Raw genomic sequence first — 19,276 nt, forward strand, 5'->3', positions numbered from 1 at the left:
CCTTCAAAGAGCCTTTTAAAGGTTGTAGCCCATGGCTACAGTTCTCTTCTCTGTCTCAGGCCCCGTCCTCTGCTGATCCTAAAGGCTTGGAGGGAGTCTTGAGTATTTTCAGGTATAAAAGGAAGGCTGTGAGTTGAATGTGTTAGGAAACTAGGGTGAGGTGTCCTGGCCTCTGGTGGATGAGCTCTCCCGTTTTCCTCCTGCTCTCTGGTCCTTAGGAAGAACCACACCTGCTGTAAATTCTGTCTGTGGGTTTTTCTACAGTGTGTGGGACAGCGCTGTGCATACCTGGAGAACTTTGGTCCGTAACAGGGATTCAGGGAGCATTTTGTGAGTGACGCGCTAAAGGTACTGCTCTCATACTTGGACTTTCCAAAGTCGCCTTTCTTCCCCAAATCTGCATTGTTGCTTTAGAGCAGCTCTGAGGGTGGAGCAAACAGCTGTGCTCAGAGCCCCCAGGCCACCCAGAAGTCCCCTGCAGACAGTCCTGTTGGAAAGGGGCTGCTTCGTGTCTCTCTCTGCCCGAGGGACATCTCTGGTCACAGAGGATATCTGGCCTGCATGTGGCCCAGCCAGAATTTCTGGGGACCCCAGGAGCAACTCAACCAATGAGGGGTGGGCCATTAAGGGTTAATTTGTATTTCAGTCCGTTTACTCCAGGTAGAACTGACCAGCAGATGAGTGATTGGTCGTGGAGAAAAAGTAAAGCGATCAAATTAATCTACTGATCTTATTGCTCTGTAAACTGGAAAGTGATGCTGACATTTGATGTTTTTAGTAGAAAGTTGTGACCCAACCTGAGGAGCCTGGGTGCCCATCCTACAGACCAGGACCCTGAGGTCCACAGGCGCAGGAGAAAGAATGTGCCAGTGTTGTCTTGGGACCTGGCTGAGCGTGACTCAGTTTACTACGGTCCAGTGGGATGGGATGGGGGTACAAGAGCCAGCACCCAGGAAGCAAGAGGGCTGGGGCCAGGGTTTAGGGTGGGACCCTGCTTCATAAGAAGAGTGTGCAAAGTGAAGCAGGCTTGGTCACAGGCGTGTAACTAAAAACAGGGGTGAAGGAAGAGCTGGCTCACACGTGACCCATAAGGAAGGGGCGGACCTCCAAGGAGGTGGCACGATTGAAGAAACATCACCTGCTGACAAGCCGAAGGGCTCCTGGCTTTCCTCTGTCGATGAGAAATGTCCGTTTGTCCACTACTGCAGAAGAGATAGAACCATCGTTTGTGAGGCAGGATTGCCAGTACTTGTATGTTTCCAACAATAGCCACTTTTTTCCCTCTTGGAAGTTTGTTTTCGTTTTTAATTGGAGTCTAGTTGATTTACAATGTTGTGTTAGTTTCTTCTGTAGAGCAAAGTGAATCAGTTATACATGTACATATGTCCACTCTTTTTTAGATTCCTTTCCCATATAGGTCTTTACGGAGTATTGAGTAGAGTTCCCTGTGCTATATAGTAGGTCCTTACTAGTTATTTATTTTATATCTAGTAGTGTGTATATGTCAATTTCAATTTCCCACTTTATCTCTCCATTTTCCCGGCTGGTAACCATAAGTTTGTTTTCTACATCTGTGACTCTATTTCTGTTTTGTAAATAAGTTCATTTGTATCATTTTTTTTAGATTCCACATATAAGTAATATCATATGATATTTGTTTTTCTCTGACTTACTTCACTTAGTATGATAATCTCTAGGTCCATCCATGTTGCTGCAAATGGCATTTTTTGGTTCTTTTTTATGGCTGAGTAATATTTCATCGTATATATGTATCACATCTTCTTTATCCATTCCTCTGTAGATGGACATTCAGGTTGCTTCCATGTCTTGGCTATTGTAAATAGTGCTGCAGCGAACATTGGGGTGCATGTACCTTTTCAAATGAGAGTTTTCTCCAGATATATGCCCAGTAGTGGGATTGCTGGATCACATGGTAGCTCTATTTTTAGTTTTTTTTGTTTTTTGTTTTTTTTAGTTTTAGTTTTTTAAGGACCCTCCACACTGTTCTCCATAGTGGCTGCACCCCTCTTGGAAGCTTTTGAGGGAAAGTGTGAAATCTGCACCCCTGCCCCAACATTAGGAGACTTAAGGGCCCTGGGCAGTTTCCAAGACAAAGATAACAAAGCAGAGGGGGAAGCTGGACCCCTGGTATTGGGACTGGATTTTACATGTGGGCGGGAGTGAGCATCCAGGGGGAGTCAAGGGCCCAGGGGCTGCATCTCGGTGGGACTAGGCCCGCTTTAGTCCTTTTGGGTTCCTCGAGGTGGGCTGGGTGGGGTGGGAGAGCACATGCCTTACATGTGGGAACAGGTGCATTTCAGGACTCCTGTTTCCCGTCCTCTGAATCTCCTCACCTGCTTCTCAATGCTCAGAATCTCCTGCAGGGCTCTGAGCCCAGCTCTGCACAATGAGAGAGAAAGAACATCACTAAAGTAGCAGGTGGACACGTGCACACAGGAGGACATCTGCACACAAGAGGACAGTAAACCTGCCACTGAGCCTGGCTATGTGATGAGTTAGAGGGGGGAGGGGAGGGGCCAGAAGGGCGAGCTGTGGATCTCATAGACCTGCCTTCCTCTTGCCCTCTGGGCCTGATAACCTCCCTCAGCAGAGGCTGAGCTGAGTGTGCTGCGGGTACCAGGCCCTGCTCAGAGCCCTGGGTGGGCCTCACAGCAATAGGCCCACCTAGGGACATGCACAGACCCCACAGCTCAGAAAACCCCACAGCCCAGGCAAAGAGCCCTTGTGCCTTTTAAGTACTTAGTGCAGCTGGTTCTGTTTCCCAAGAACTCCAGGAGGCAAGGAAGCCTGTGCCCAGGCCCTGGAGAGGGATCCTTATGGCAAGTTACTTTATCTCTGGGCCTCAGTCTTCCCATCTGCAAAGTGGGTCTAAACCAGACTCTTCATCAGAGTATTGAGAGGATTCAGTGAGCACTTAGCAGGATGTCTGGCTAAGTGAGCACCCCGCAGGATACCTGTCTTCAGGGTTGATACTTCCTCCGGAGATGTTCACACCATCCCTGCCCTCAAGCACTGGAGCCCCCACGAAGAAGCTACTCATGGCGAAAACACTTTTTGAAAGGTGACAGTGACTAACTGCCGCTATCTAAGAAGCGTTTGTGCCGAATGAGAGAGGTGGGCATGTGAATTAATAACGCCCAAGCTGGGGGCAGGAGGACGAGCCCAGGGAGCCCTGGCACCGGGCAGGGGGCGGGGCATGTGCTTGACCCACACCTGCAACCTGCACAGATGGCCCGTGAGATGGGAGCCAGGACAGACCACGCTCCCCTCTGGGGCTTCAGAAGGGAACACAGGGAATCCATGTCCTGTGTTCCTGAATTCCATGGCAGTGACCATGGCAGAGACAGACATGGAAGAGCAGAAACGAGCAGTCGTTTGTACTTGCAAAAATGGAGTCCCTGGCGTGCCAATTTGCATAGTTTCCTGGTCCAAAGAGGGGACCCCCAACTGTGGGGTAGAGAGGTGCCCTTATGTGCGCTTTGGGGGCTGGGGATTGTGCTTCAGAAAACACTCTCGAGAAGCAGGCAGCGATGCACGTGGATCTTCTGAGCAGCTGCCCATGAATAATTTTTAAAAGTTGCCAAATATTTAGAAGCCCAGCTTGTTCGTCATAGATTCACAGAATGGGTGCCTGGGAAAGTGGACTTCTTTTCAGCCTTGGCAACATCGTTTTAAGGACCCTCCCCCTTTTCCAGGATGGGCAAAAGATTCTCCCAAACTGCTCGTTATTCAGAGAGGTTCCCTTCCAGCCTTTCTTTCATGCATTAGAAAATACAGAAATTAACAGCTTTGCTGATGCCTGGAAGGTAAACAAGGAAACTGTGAGACTTGGCAGAGCGTGAGATCAGTGAGGGCCTGCAGGGATGATTCAGAGGCGTTTTGCATTCTCCCAATCCTTTGAATCAGCAGCAGGAAGCAGGGTGAACGTGGTCCTGCTTGGACACAATGCTGAAGCAGCGATGGTTTCATCCATTTCCACTGCCTTTGGTGGATGTGATGGGGTTTCAGTTGCTTTCCCACGTGTAGTGATTTTCCTGCTCGTTGGACCCCCAATCGTCCTAGTCGTTGTGCTTGAGTGTCACCATGACTGAGAGTGAATGACACTCCTGCTTTTCCAAGGGCTCTGACCAATGGATCAAGAGAAGCCGGTCTTGGGGAACACGGGAGCCCAGGAGAGTGCCGCCACGATGGAGGAGCCTCACTCTGGGGTCTGATTATCCCAGGAAGATTACTTCACGTCTAGGGTCCATAGTGTCTAATTACGTGTGTTAGATTTTTATTTGTGTGGCCTTGCTTTTTAAGATTTTAACCCATCGTTAAAAGTTCACATTTTAGGTGCCCTGTACATGTAGAAATACATATATAAACATTTAAAAATAAAATGCAGTGGCTTCCCTGGTGGCGCACTGGTTAAGAATCCGCCTGCCAATGCAGGGCACACGGGTTCAAGCCCTGGTCCAGGAAGATTCCCACATGCCGCAGAGCAACTAAGCCCGTGCTCCACAACTACTGAGCCCATGAGCCACAACTACGGAAGCCCGTGCGCCTAGAGCCTGTGCTCCCCAACAAGAGAAGTCACCGCAATGAGAAGCCCGCACACCACAACGACCCGCTCGCCACAACTAGAGAAAGCCCGCGCGCAGCAACGAAGACCCAACGCAGCCAAAAATAAATAAATAAATTTATATATTTAAAAAAAAGTAAAATGCAGATGAGCATCCCAAAAGTTTTAAAATGCTGCTGCCCATTTAAAAGAGAAGCTTGTAGATACACCCTCGGCAGCATACAATCCACCCACTCGAATGTTTACAATGCTTCAGGCCCAGGGTGTGTACAAAAGGCAATTTACTTTTGTCTGAGCTTGGAAAGATTACCAAGTTCTGTCCATCTCAGAGCTTGACAAGTCAGAATAATTTTAATTTTTTCCTTGAATAGAGCAGTTCCGAGGGATTGACTCTAAATGGTGCAGTTTTATCCTCTGCTTAGCAAGGTCTGGATGCACAATAACGTCGCTGGGTCTTTCCATATCTTGTGAGCGATCAGGACCAGCCCTGCCGCGAGGCCACTTCCTGCGGGAGTGCCTGCCCCCCTGACCTCGCCTGCCCTCCCCGCCCCCAGGGTGGATTTCCCCTGCTCCGTGGCCTCGCTTGGCCTCTTTCCCAGGGTCTAGCTGGGCATCCTCCTGCCTTTGCTCCCTGGAAGCAGAGCGGCTGCCCCTGTAGGCCCCAGGGCCAGACCTCCACACTTCCGTGGTCAGGGGGCCCAGGGCTTCCGTGAACCCAGCCGCTCCCATAGGGCTGTTTCTCCCCACAGGAAGTATGTGGCCAGCCTGGGCCTTTCTAGATCTTTCCGGCCCATAGACCACAGTGGAGCTCCTTCTAGGGTTAGAAGGGGCTTTACGAAATTCTGCAGTATGCATGTCGCCCTGAACAGAAGGTCTTTTGTGGGCCCTCCTCCTGGCAGGCAGTGTCCCACACACTAGGAATGCAAAGAAAAGGAAGACGGTCCCTGGAGGAATTACAGCTTCGCTGGGGGGATGGAGACAAGAAAAGAAAGAACAAGCAAACCAGAGGGAACCGCACTGCAGGCTGGTGTCAGCATCCCTGCTGCCCTGCTTCCTTGCTCTGTGTGACACAGGTCAGGGAGCTCACCGAGCCTCAGTCTTCTCAGCCTTAAAATGGGTCTCGGGCTTCCCTAGTGGCGCAGTGGTTGAGAATCTGCCTGCCAATGCAGGGGACACGGGTTCGAGCCCTGGTCTGGGAAGATTCCACATGCCGCGGAGCAACTGGGCCCGTGCACCACAACTACTGAGCCTGCGCGTCTGGAGCCTGTGCTCCACAACAAGAGAGGCCGCGACAGTGAGAGGCCCGCGCACCGCGATGAAGAGTGGCCCCCGCTTGCCGCAACTAGAGAAAGCCCTCGCACAGAAACAAAGACCCAACACAGCCATAAATAAATAAATTTATTAAAAAATGGGTCTCATCTTGCCTCCTAGGATTGGCTGTGGGCTGTGGGTGAGATGCCGCAGGAGCCACCAACGCACTCGACTGACCCAATGAATCAGTAGCTTCTGTCGTTTCCTTTTTTAGAGGACGGTGCTGTTGTAGTAAGACCAGGAGCCTTTCCAGCTGTGGCACTGCCCCGTGCAAGCTCCTCAGTGACACGCCCCTCCAGAGGGATGTGGGTCTGTCCATGGGGACCAGCTTCCCCCACCCCCGCTTTTTAATGTGCTTATTTCACCATTTTAGCTATTTGCTCAATATTACAGTAGCCATCTGCAGGAGGGCCTTGGGCTAAGGGAAGTGTTCATGTGATAAAGGCTGACTTCAGAGGATATTCTGGTTGCTTGATTTTTGCTCTAATTCTGCACTTTAGAGAAGCTGATGGCTGTGGTTTCATGCGAACATGTGTGAGCCCCAAGCCAATATAATCTGTGATCTGTTTGTAGAGCCCACTGTTTCATGTATTTTTGCTTTGCTTTAAAAATCACTTCAAAGTTTAATTCAAAATTATTAATCGGGCTCGTTTGGGATTTAGTCCACGGTGCTTTTACTCATTTATTTAACCACCTGTTGACTGGTTTTTTTGCCTTGTGGTTTTTAGTTGGGTTTGACTCAAGGCTGCAGCCCTGCTTCTGCCTATCGCTGGGTTTTGTTTTACATTAAAATGACTCAGCATTGCATTGGAAGGGAGTTTTGAGCATTTCTATGAATCCTCCTGAATATTAAGGGTACCTTGCACTCCTGGCTTGTCCCTGTGCTTGGCCCCAGGCAAACACCACAAGTCACTCTTTCCAGCATCTTCCCAAGCTCTTGGGGGGGGTTGGAAGGAGTGGACTCTTGTAATAAGTTATTTCTACGAAAAAGTGGTTCCCATACCCACAGTGATCCCCTGTCGCCTAACACTCAGTGCTCTCCTTACCCTCCCCCCACTTGCTTTAGGTGATGCTGGGCTCCTTTGTACTCTGGGAACTCTGTGACTTTATATGCTACTCAACAGATTTGTCCTCCATTGCTTTTTTGTAGATTTGTGGAACTTTCTATGTCCAGAATCTTGTCATCTGAGCATAAAGACAAAGTCCTATTTTTTTCTTTTCAATTTCTATGTATTGTTTTCTTGCCTTAATCACGTTGACTAGGACTTCCAGGACAAGTATGAGTGGTGAGAGTGGGCGTCCTTGCCTTTGTCCCGATATTAGGGGGAAGCATTCAGTCGTCCACTGTGAAGAACAAGGTTAGCTGTAAATTTGCCCAAGTAGATTTCAAGATTCCTCAGTATCAGAAGAATTAGTTAGGCTCCTTTCTGTGGCTTCAAACCTGCTTCCCAGGTCATCTTTGTAATGAGTGCAACCACTTGTTATACTTGTGTGCTGTAGAGGATAGTCTTTGGTTTAACGTATCTGTAGCCTGACCATGGCTAAGATAAGTAGTCCACTTGGTGGAAAACGCCGTGAACTGCATTAGCTGTTAAAAATAGCGACATCAAAACATGATTCCACTGTGCAGCAGGGCAGAAGCGTGATAACGACGGTGCACGGTCTCCAGCCACGGGGTGATGAAGGCTCACAGCCCTGGTGTGAGGCTGCCTTACTGGCCACTCCCACAAGAGCAAGATCATGTCTGTCACCTGAGCAGAATGGATAAACAAAAGGTGGTCCATCCATATAATGGGACAGTATCCATCCGTAGAAAGGAGTCAGTCCTGGTAACAGGCCACGACATGGGTGAACCTCAAAAACATACTAAGTGAAAGCAGCTAGTCACTAAAGGCCACGTACTATACAATCCCATTTATATGAAATTTCCAGAATCAGCAAATCCATATCGGAAAATAGATTAGTGGTTGCAGGGGCCAATGGGTGGGGAGAGGGTGGTCTGGGGGAGTCATGAGGTAATGGGCAGGGGGTTTCCTTTGGGATGATGAAAATGTGCTACAATTAGATGGTGAGAATGGTGGCAAAACTCTGTGACGGTGCTAAATACCATTGAATCGTATACTCTAAGCAGGTGGACTATATGGGATGTAAATTATATCTCAGTAAAGGTGTTGAAAACCAAAAGAGCGTGAAAGCTTAAATGAATGGGGAACGAGCAAGCTGGATACTGACTGAGCTGGAAAACTGGGGTGAAGGGGGGTGTCCTGTGTGGGTTTTAAGAGGCTGTGTCTGTGGGGAGCTGGGCTGAAGGGATGGCTGGGGGTGGGAGGGGACACTGTAGGTCACAGAAGGAGCCGCTAACAGATGCAGCACCTTAGGGGCCAGAGGCTGACACTTCAGATCCAGGGCAGCCGCCGTGCTCCGCCATCAACCAGAGACTGTACAGGAGCGTTCGGGGCGGGACACTTTTGAAAGCTGATGATTGCAGCAAAAAGAAGTTATTATTACAGAGGTTAAAAGGCCTCAAGAAGACCCCAAATCATGAGGCAAAAACGGGCACATTCAACTAGTGCTGTAGAAAAAGCAGTGGCTAGAACGAGCACTTTTTTTTTTTTTTAAACCAGAAAACTGACCCTCTCTTTTTTTCTCTTTCTTTTTCAGACTATAGCCTTCGTTTTCCCTTGGTAAGTACAAAACTTTAAAAAAATTTTCTCTGATGTGAAGTTAACTAGCGAAAAAAAAAAATGTTTGGGCTTTCAATGTTTGAGAAGTATTATCTTCTAGAGAAAGAAGGCCATATGGTCAGTGTGTTATATTTGAATTTTATGCCTTAACTGGCTTAAACAGGCTCATATCACACTTTCGGTTACATCATTTTTTTCTTTTTTTTTTTTTTTTTTTTTTTTTGGCGTTTAGAATCTGGCTCAGCTGCTCAGAATCCTGAAATGTATTGTTGAGAACACAATTTCCACACGCCTTCCCCTCACTGACTTGTCCTTACTTTTGAAAGGGCCTCGCCTTATCGCAGTGGCACGCATTCCGGGACTGTTGGGAACACAGTGGCACATAATTGCATTGATGGTAATTGCTTCTTAAATTGATCTGCTGTGGGGAAAACTGCTGAAAAGGAGTTTTTCCAGATTGCACTTTTAGTGAAAAAAAAAAAAAAAACAGTGTTGGCATTCCATAATTTTTTACCTTTTGAGGCAATATTCCATGGCCTCCAGGTCCTAGTACTTAGGAAAAGAAACACCATCGCCCTTTTTGTGTTCGCTTAATCAACTTAATGCTGCCAAGTTTCCTAAGGAAATTGAGCGAAGACCATCTAAGAGCTTTTGAAGTGGCTGCAGCCTGTGGGCAGGTAACACATGATCTGCCCTGGTATGTGCGCCCCTCTTGTGAATGAACCAGGATGTGGGCCGCTGGGACGTTGCATTTCTCAAATGCATCACCTTATTTGAAATACCTTGATTCTGTTCAGAATGAGTCTAGGGCTGACGGGTGGATTCTTTGGCCCCGCTGGCCCCTCTTTTCGGGGGTGTGCCTTTCATTTGGGCATCAGTGCTTGTGGTTATTCCTGGTGTGATCAAGGGCATTTTGGTTGTACAGACTGTCTCTCCTTATCTCAAAAAATGCTAAATATAGTCAAAGATGTATCAAGACAGAGAAGAGGAAAACTTCCATTTCCTACCTACTCAACTAATTTTGTTGTCCATGTTCTTTATCCTATAATTATTGGATGTTGATGATTCTGAATGGCACACTTTACTTGGGCAAATGGTCACGGTGGGATCAAAGAGAAGGGTCATTACTGGAATAATATTAATGGGATGGAGACTTAATTAGAGGAAGTCTGCAATGCCTTCTTGCCTCAGAATCCCAAGCGAGAGGTATCGCTCGCTCGTGTGGGTTGGAATGGATATTAAACCTGCTGCCATCAAAAGCAGTGGATCCTGCCCACACTGAAGTTAAACATTTGAGGGCAGGCCCCGCAGAGTCATCTCCTTCCGAAATACAAGGCGCAGGTTATGATGCGTTAGAAGTGTCTGACCTTTGCTTCCCTCAGCTCTCGACGCAGCCCTGGCCCCTCCACACCCAGGTGCCATCCACCTGCTCTAGGATTTCCTGGCCTCTTGGAGGGTTGACCTGCTGCCTGGCCATGCCTGGCTCAGCCTCACTTCAGCTGAGTGAGCCCATGACCTGTGCTTCCAGGGGCCCCTAGCCTCCAGTGTCTCAAACCAGCCCCACGTTGAGAAGTTCATGCCCCGTCCAAAGGCAGCTGAGCCTGTGTCCCGGAGGTGACTTCCGACCTCTGGTTCCACCATAGGTGCCTGGCAGCCACCAGCTTCAGGCAGCGTCTCTTCCACCTGGTCCCATCCTTTGCCTCCTTTTCAATAGGCAAGTAAAGTTGTGCTTAGGGAGCTGTGAGTCCTTAGACTAAGAGCGTTTCTGATTTCCAGAGTCTTTCTCTTCCATGTGAGGAAAGTGTGTTGGGAGTCCCCAACGGCGGCTACCTTAGGCGCTGCCTTTGTTTGGAATTGTAGGTCTTTTAGCCTATGGCAAGTTCATCGCCAAACATTTCAGACTCCTTCCAGAGGATCAGGGTTTCAGCTAATAGAAAGGAATTTATTTTTAATTGGTGAGGTTGGAAACTTGCTTTTGAGTCAGTTAGAACTAAATAAATAGTTCACCTTGGGCAGATCGGGAGAGAGTAAATGCCCTGAGGTTGGGGACCACCCCAGGCCACCGTCCACACTCGGTGCAGTGGCTACAGGGGAGTGAACATGCCAGCGTCTCAGGTGTCAGCTCTTCCTAGGATTCTTGTGACATTTAAGTGAAATAACCCAAAGTCTAAGCATTTAGTAAAACGGTTATTGTCTGCGTCCTCAGAAAATGATGAAAATTGTTTCCAATGTTTAAAGAAGGCATTTAACTGGGTAGTGATGTATTCGCTGTATTATAATGGATATTTAAAGGCATTTCCTTATCTAGAAATAATCCCTGATTTTTCATTTAACAAAAGACACTCTGTGTTAATATTTGACTTTTAAAAAAAGTCAATTTTAAACTGGAGAAAGAGGAGTCTTTTTAGTACAACCTCCCATTCTCGTATTTTTCTTCTTCTATTTTTCAGTATCTAAAAATAGATTTGGGAAGTAATATTATAGCTCATATCGATCATCAGATACGACCAAAGTTCCCTCAACTGGGGAATGCCTGCAACTCTGTGGGTCTCGGTTGCATAGTGTTCAAAAACTGCAGTGGAATTTCAGAATTAAGACTATACGGAAGACGCATAATTAAGGTTTAAATATCTTCTCCAGGCTCTTTGAGGTCTTACGTTGTTATACCAAAGCGTATCCACCAGTAAGTAAAATTAATTGATACTGCAGTTTGACGATTTCACTTTGGTTCATGGCAATACCCAAGGAGTAAAAGAAAACCAAATTAAAGTGCTAATGTTAAATAACAGTGACTTTAATTTTAAAAGTAACTTAGAATATTTATTCACAAGCCTTGTCCTCTGTAACGATCTCTGATTCCAACTCTGTCAGTTTCAATACATGTGATTTTCCTCTTCTAAGTCACTTTTCTTCCTTGGTGTTGGTCTGAACAGTCCCCATGGTAGAAAGGAAAAAAATAAAGAATCTGAAGGTTTTTAAATCAATTGCAGGGGCCTTGTTCTCCCAGGGTGGGGTGAATACTCCAAGCATCCTTTCTGCCCGTCTCAGCTGGGGTTGCATTTCTGTTGGCAGAACAGGTGTTCTGTGTCCTGTCCTGGTTTCTGAATCTGTAGGAAGAACAGAGAAGCATGATGGGCAGAGCACAGGAGATTTGAAAACTTTCTAAGAGATTCGATTCCCGTTTCCTTCCTTTGCCACATTCTCGGGGTTGTATTAGCATGCACGGACTGCGCGGGTTTCCTATCCAAGCAAAAATGTGTTTCTCCCAACAACGAAGCAGTTATTCTCCCGCAAACTGAGAGTAGAAACTGACAGCCAGTTGGAAGAATGCCTTTGGATCTGATGGTGACAAACAGCTCAATCCCTCATTTATTTCCATTTCCATTTTCCCCCCAGGAAAGTTTCAACATTCTTCCAAGAAGTACCTCCTAAAAGCGTCCAATAAGTAAGCATTTGTCATATAGCAAAGGCATGGATATCGAGCTGTCAGAGTTTCCATTTAGAGGAAATAGGAACATAGCTTTCCCATATAAACGCGTGGCTCATCTCTGGGCTCCCAGCAGACCCAGTTCAGAGCTGGAATTCTTCTTCTAGAAATCCTGTTCCTGCTGACAGGAGAACATGGATTCTCTCAGGCCAGGATGGCTCCCCAGGGTCGTCCCCGTAGGACAAGAGGTAAAGGGAGAGTGAAAGGGGAGCCTTTCTTGTCCCTTGGGATTTATGTCATGGTTTATTTTTATGTAATGTAATTCCTAAGGTATTTAAAAATTGGGTTAAAGAATATTATCAGGACGCATCCATTAAATGCAACATTGGCAAGCACTTTGGTTAACCTTGTGCAGCCCTGGGCAGGAAATCTGGTACTCATGCTTCAGGAAACTGTGTAATACACCACGGCTCGGCCAAGTGGTGCGTGGGGATGGTACAGAGGAACGGTCTGCTTTGGGGCTGCCAGGAAGCCAACTAAGGCTCACTTTTTAGGAAAACAATCCCCAACTATTGTTGGGGCCCTGGGTTGCCTGGATGACACGTCAAAATCCCACCCATTTTAAGTTGGACATTTTCTATTTTTTTTTTTTTTAATAAATTTATTTATTTATTTGTTTATTTATGGCTGTGTTGGGTCTTCGTTGCTGCGCGCGGGCTTTCTCTAGTTGCGGCGAGCGGGGGCTACTCTTCATTGCAGTGTGCGGGCTTCTCATTGCGGTGGCTTCTCTTGTTGTGGGGCACGGGCTCTAGGCGTGCGAGCTTCAGTAGTTGTGGCACATGGGCTCAGTAGTTGTGGCTCGCGGGCTCTAGAGTGCAGGCTCAGTAGTTGTGGCACACGAGCTTAGTTGCTCCGCGGCATGTGGGATCTTCCCGGACCAGGGCTCTAACCCGTGTCTCCTGCATTGGCAGGCGGATTCTTAACCACTGCGCCACCAGGGAAGTCCCGGACATTTTCTATTTTTATAATCAAAACCGCCCTCTTAATTTTCCTTAGCAACTAGATTTGTGAAGTGGCATTTCAGTTAAAAGTGACGCGCTGAGAAAGTGGGAGGTATCTAGGCGGGCCGGGCAGCGAGCTGGTTTTCCAGGAGCTGGTGTCTGGGTTCACGAGGGCGGGGCCAGCAGTCTGGGGGCAAGGTCGTCCCGTCTGTGTCGCTGACGTTGTAGGGACAGATGGCATCGTCAGCTGCAGATCTGCGCCGACTGCCTGGCTAAAGGCAGTGTTCACACTGGGGAAAGAAGACAAGATGTTTATAAAACGGTTGGGCGTGTGACTTACAGAGAACGTTCTCAGACCCATTGGGCCACAGAGTCAGGAAGGAGTCCTGCTACCACAGGGAAGGGTCAGGGACCTCGCCCCCAGCTGCAGTCCCATCCACGGGGGACGTCCCTGTGTGAATCGGGACATTCAGCCAGCAGGAGACTCGGTGCATTCTGTTCCAAAATTGCCAATTGGGGGTGACTTTTTAAAGACTGCTTATTGCGATGCAGAGTTTGCTATAAACTATTTAAAATGTTGGGAAAGGAAAGGTTCCTGTGGAATGGCTGAACAAAAATGTGTCACATAATGGATTCTCTGAGTAGCTTCTCTCCTTGTTTTGAATCGAAATGAACATAAGCTAAAACCAGAACTTGGATTTGTGTTATTTCATGATGGGGGCTGATGGAATTCTAACAACTTTTAAAAAATATGTTGACGGTATTCAACTGATTTCAAACAACTCTCCCAAGATTGATCTGCTCTCAGAAATGGTACAGATTTTGTGTTCAGGTGTTACATATATGTAAATATTTTTAAAGCTACCGTGTTGCTGCTGAGAAATTAATTTTTTTTAAAAACATCATGTTGGTGGAAATTATTATTTGCAAAAGCAGGACTTGATCTATTTCCTGTTTTGCCAGATAACGTTGTAAATGCCTTATGCTGAAAACCTAAATGGCATTGCCGATAACTCACGTGCAGTTCATTGTCTTCTTTGGGCCTCATTGACTCCTGGGCGCAGTCTAGGTGTGCGTTCTCACCTCCGCCATAAAGATGGGAGGACGGAGACTTGGGCAGGCATGGAGGGGTGAGAGCACAGTGGGAAGGGGCTCACAGGTCCCCGTGTTCCCTGCACTGAGCCCAGGTTCCTCTCAAACCTAAAAACCAGTCAGCTCTCATGACCACCTCCAAAGGTAGGGTGCAGACCTGCCCAAAAAAAAAAACAACACAACAATGCATTTGCCATTATGGAAAATGTGATTTTTCTGTTATGAAAGTAGTAGAGCTCATTACTAACAAAGAACATATCCTGTGGATTCTGCAAACAGTTTTCTGGTAAATAATTATATTTGGGAAGAGTTTTATGATCGCCTAAGTTGATCTTGGCCAGGGTTCCAAACTATTTCCTCATGTTATCTGCTGACCGAATCCAGTTTTCTAATCTCTTCCCACACTCTTGCCAGGCTTCCTTTCGGCGTGGCCAGTAGTCTGTCCATTCACTCGCCCAGCGTTTATCAGGTGTCTCCTGCAGGCTTATGACTGTGCCAGGTCTTGAAAAATGCAGCAGTAGATCCTAGTTCTGATTTCAGGAAATATTTCCTGCAGGGCCGATATCTGAGTCCTTTCTTCAGCAGTTCTGATTGTGTGTTCTGCACAGTAGCCTAGAAAAGGATTGGTCAGAAATCAAGTTTAGTTCTAGAAAGCTGAATGACTTGGATGTGTCCCTTCATGCCCTAAGTCACACCTTCTTTGTTTAAAACATAAAGAGCCCTGTAAGGATTTTTAAAAGGTCCCTTCATGACATAAAGTTCTGTGATCGAGGGCAATGCTTCTCTGGATTTTGAGTTAACAGCAGAGATGCCCCTCAAGTAACCACTGCTGCGTAACCTCCGTGTTTGGGGGCTGTCACCTTCATTGCCTTCCCTTCTGGGATGAAATTTGTACATTGTGATGTAAAGGTTTTATAATCTTTGCTTTGAAAAAGAAGCAGCTGTCTTGGTGCTTTCTCGTCCCTTCTCTCTCTTATTTGAATTTGCTCTCCTGCTGCCCTCCAAAAGAAGCAGGAACCTGTAAAAGAGGGTTTTATTCCTGGAAAACAATATTGGAAAAGCAATCTTCTTCTTTCTGTGATGTTGCTTACATATATGCAAAAGCTGGGAATCCGTGGGTTTTGATTTTAAAACTTAAGCAGAAACATTAGTTAACAAAACAAAGGTCCTTTCTCCACTGTTTTGCAATCCATCCTGGCAAAGGGTTCTGGGAGCCTGCTATGGTGTATTTTACCTGAAGAACTGATGGACGGGGAAGGCGAGTTGCTTAATCTCATCAGGTACCATGGAAACCCCAGTACCACTCTGCTCCCCTCTTGTGAGAGTCCTCCAGAACAAATCCCGGCTGCAAAGTGTGTGTTGCTGAGGTGAAGTTGGAGATCCCGAGAGCACACAGTGTGAGCGTGATCAGATTCGGAGACGTCACTGTTTCCAGGATCTATTTTTGGCTTCCTTCCAATGTGAAGCCAACACCGACATTCTGTTGTGCTGTTTCCCGCTGTGGGTGGATTTATTTAATTTTTCATGAGTGATGGCTCATGGCTGTACGTTTTCCTCCTGTGCAGCTGAGGATTAAGTCATGTTTCCTTTTAAAAATTATTTTTGATAGAATCTGAGTAATGTGGTACTCAGAGGGTTTGAGACTAAGGGACACAGTAGTATCACTAAGATAAGGCGCTTCGCTTCCCCGGGCTCTTACGAAATGGCAGTGATGGTGTCACCCTGTGACTGGGATGTTCTCCACCAGAGGGGACCGTGTCTTATCAAACAGCCAAAAACATCTCTCTCTCTAAAAATGTTTTTGCAAGTTGTGTGATTTTTTTAAACATTTTTTTTTCATGTTGCAACAAATCCATTCCACTTGGAACGCCACACGGTAGGATTCCCTAACAGAAAGCCTAGTAACGGAATCAGTTTCCATGCAGGTCCACGCTTTTTCCCCCGAATGGCCTCTGTCTGCCCGCTGGGTTCTAGGAACCCCTCTGTGTCCATCACCTTAAGTGACAGTAGCTCTGGACAACAGAGCTGTTCTGCTCCCGTCTCAGGCTCAGTCCTTGCCGAACTGCTTCCACTCAGCGGCATCTCAGCCCTGCTCCTTGAGATGCATGAGGAGTGAAGATCATCCGTCTTTACCATGAGGCGCTCCCTCCTGGCCCGAGCACAGACCAGGGATCCTCCAGACAAGCAGTCCAGGCGCCTGCCCTGCACCCAGGGCTTCCAGCTTCGGATCTCCACAGTGCTGCCTGAGAAGATAGATGGGTGAGCACCAGGATGGCAAATGCAGGGACCAGAAAGGTCCGGAGGCAGCAGGAGATGGTACAGATCAGAGAAGAATAACAAAGGAAGGTGGGGATGCGGTGGGAGGGCAGGTGGGCAGCTCCGTGGAGTCAGTCCAACCAAACAACACGACCAGGAAAGGAGCAGAGGAGGGGCCGGCCTAGGGGTCAGGAGGCTCGCCGTCTCTCCCAACTGGCTGGGTGGCTTTAATCAAGTCGCCCACCTCCTAAGAGCACTGTCTCCTTAATCGCCCACCTCTGGAAGGCTCCGGCATTCTTTCCATCCAAGATGGGACCCCAGGAAATAGCAAAGTTCCAGTACAACATTAATAGCACAAAAAGTCATCTGTGTTCTGGGTGAGGACACTGGAATGTGCAAGAGGCCATGGCTGGGGGGTTGCTTTTCTTTAGGGACGATCTGCCTTTAACCAACATCCTAGATTCAGGCTCAGGGCTTCCCTGAGCTGTTTCCCTGCAAAAGAGACACCCCTTCATCAGGGTAGCTGCTCCCGGGCCTGGTAAAGTTCAGGAAAACCAGCTTCCCTGAGAGCCAAACTGCAGGCCGGGAGCAGGAACCTCTGGTGCTCCATCCGTATGTAGATGCACCACTGTCAGACCTTCAGGTACCACTCCAGACATCCAGATACTGCACCAGACATCCAGATACTGTGCCAAAATTCCACACGCCGTGTCAGAAATCCAAATATTGTGTCGGAAACCCAAGTACCTGGTCAGAAAATCAAGAACCGTATCTGGGCATTTGTAATAATGGTACAAATGGGAGTCTTTGTTTTCACCGGACCGTGGTGAGCCCTTTCTGAAATTCATTTTAGAGATTAAAAAATTTAACTTTTATTTCAGCTGGGCTATAACACTCCTTATAAAAATGTGTCTGTTGTATATATCACAGTGTCCCTGGGGAATCTGAAAAAGAAGTTGAAATTGCCCCTAATCACAGAACCCAGTGGGCTTGACTGAGGGTGAACAGATGATCGAGGAAACGGTTCCTTGAAATTTCTACACCAGATTCTGGGAAAGTCTGAGAACCATATCGGTGGTGTCTGAGCAATCCTGGCGGTGCTCTCCAAAAATCCACAGGGAAGGGTTTCCTTCAAGGGTATGTTTAAAAGAGAATTAAATAGTAATCTTGAGGAATGAAAAGTCAAATTCAGAGAATGGTCTGATGACATAGGGCTGCCTGTTCAGCTTTAGAAAATGCATGTTTAAAAAAAACTCCTGTTTTCTGCTTTTTCCCATGATTTATGTAATGTGTGACACTTAACGTGAAACTAATGCTTGATTGGATCCTTGCAGACGGACAGAGAACAATCGATTTGGCCCCCATGGCTGACTGCGACATGTAGGGGCGTGTCAGCTCCTGGAGGACAGCAAATGTCCTAATTCAAATCCCCAGGGGTGGCCTGGCACCTAGCAGACCTCCGCGTACAGTGGATGAATGAGTAAATGAATGAATGGACTGAGGAAGACTGGGAAGCGAGGCAGTTAGCAGAAAGAAAACTGCATTTTGCCTTCTCCGCGGTGCCTGGGGCGGCACTTAGCAAGACCAGGGCCACCTACAGAAGATGCCCGATTGCTTGTTCAAAAAGCAGGAAAAAAGCTTTTTCCTTTCTTCTGTGGTCTCTCTCTGGACCTGCCAGAGTGTTTTATACCTTCCATTTAATGTCATGCGCCCTGGGGGTACGGGGATTCTCTCAGGCAGTATAGGCCCTCAGAGACGCCTGGCACCTGCCCTGGAACTTGGCAGGTGGCGTTTGCGTATCAGGGGCCAAAAATGGACCTGTAGGAACCCGTCCTGGGAAGGAGGCAGAAGGTGTGAGTCGAGGCCCCAAGCCCCTGGCGGGATGCAAAATTGTTCCATCAGACTTCACTTGCCAAACTCAAATTCAGAGATAAAATTCTTCCAAGTTCAAGAAAGTGGCTGCAGCATTAAGCCCCAGGCCCTGAGCCCCTTCTGAGTCTCTGGTCTCAGACCCCGAAGCCAGCTCTGGTGTGAGAAATGGTGGTCAGAACACTGGAATGTTCCCCCGGGGCATTTTGCGATAAGGGATTTCATCTCCCCGCCCCCCGGACATGATCTGTTTCCAGCTAGATCTTTACTTCTCCCTGCTTCCATCATTAGTTTCTGGAAAGGTCTCCCCCACCCCTGCCAGCGCTGCCAGGCCTCCGTATCCGACCCCCAATCCCGGGTGACTTTCTGCCACCCTGTTTCGATTTCTTTATATTGTTGTGGAAACACTCACCACTCTTTGGAGCGGCCATATTCATCCACTCTCTCGCCTTCTAGAACGTAGGCCCTGTGTGAACAGGGATCTTGTCCCTCTGTCCCTGCACGCAAGTGCTGGCATTTCATTCATTCATTCGAATGAATATGCTTTAGTACCCCTTATACTGCTTTAGCTCCCTTTTGGAGCAAGAGGGATATAAATAAATAAATGAAGGCAACTAACACCCCCAAGAGTTCTGGTCAATCCCCCAGGATTTCCTCTGTCCAACCCCAGACTGGCTTCAATGATTTCTTTCACAGGTGAGGCTGAGTTGGTTTTGTTTTACCTTGCGCCTGCATGGCAGATGTCAAATGGGCACGCTGGCACTTCTGGCCCACTTTTTGCCTGAACTCGGGGGAGAGCAGTGTTCCAGGTGCACGCTGGTCCCCAAACCAGGCCAGAACTACATCGTTTCAGCTCCATTTGGGTTTTTAATGGCAGTTCTCTTACCAACCCCTCCACTCATCTTAGGCAGATTCCTAAGAACTAAGGGGTATGCTTTCCAGTCAAAGCCACCTACACGCCTTGAAATTCCTTGTCTTGAAAGGGATATGTTTTAGGTCAATCAGTTAAAGGTGTAGTCTAACATGAGGACCTGTTATCCACCAAAGGTTT

The 19,276-nt window shown here is 47.5% G+C and overlaps 1 protein-coding gene across 3 annotated transcripts in view; it reads left to right on the forward strand.

Annotated features, from left to right (window-relative positions):
* The window catches only part of PTPRE (protein tyrosine phosphatase receptor type E), a 166,077-nt gene that overhangs the window by 59,108 nt on the left and 87,693 nt on the right, over positions 1–19,276 (forward strand). For 2 of the 3 annotated variants that reach the window (XM_082406691.1, XM_082406692.1), the window contains exon 2: positions 8,558–8,580. The exons of the other annotated variant lie outside the window; for it this stretch is intronic. The gene's annotated coding sequence lies outside the window, so the exon portion shown is untranslated. The remainder of the gene's footprint in view (positions 1–8,557; positions 8,581–19,276) is intronic. 3 annotated transcript variants of the gene reach the window in all.

This window comes from Balaenoptera borealis, assembly GCF_965194805.1.
Source record: "Balaenoptera borealis genome assembly, chromosome: 10".
Classification (NCBI taxonomy): domain Eukaryota; kingdom Metazoa; phylum Chordata; class Mammalia; order Artiodactyla; family Balaenopteridae; genus Balaenoptera; species Balaenoptera borealis.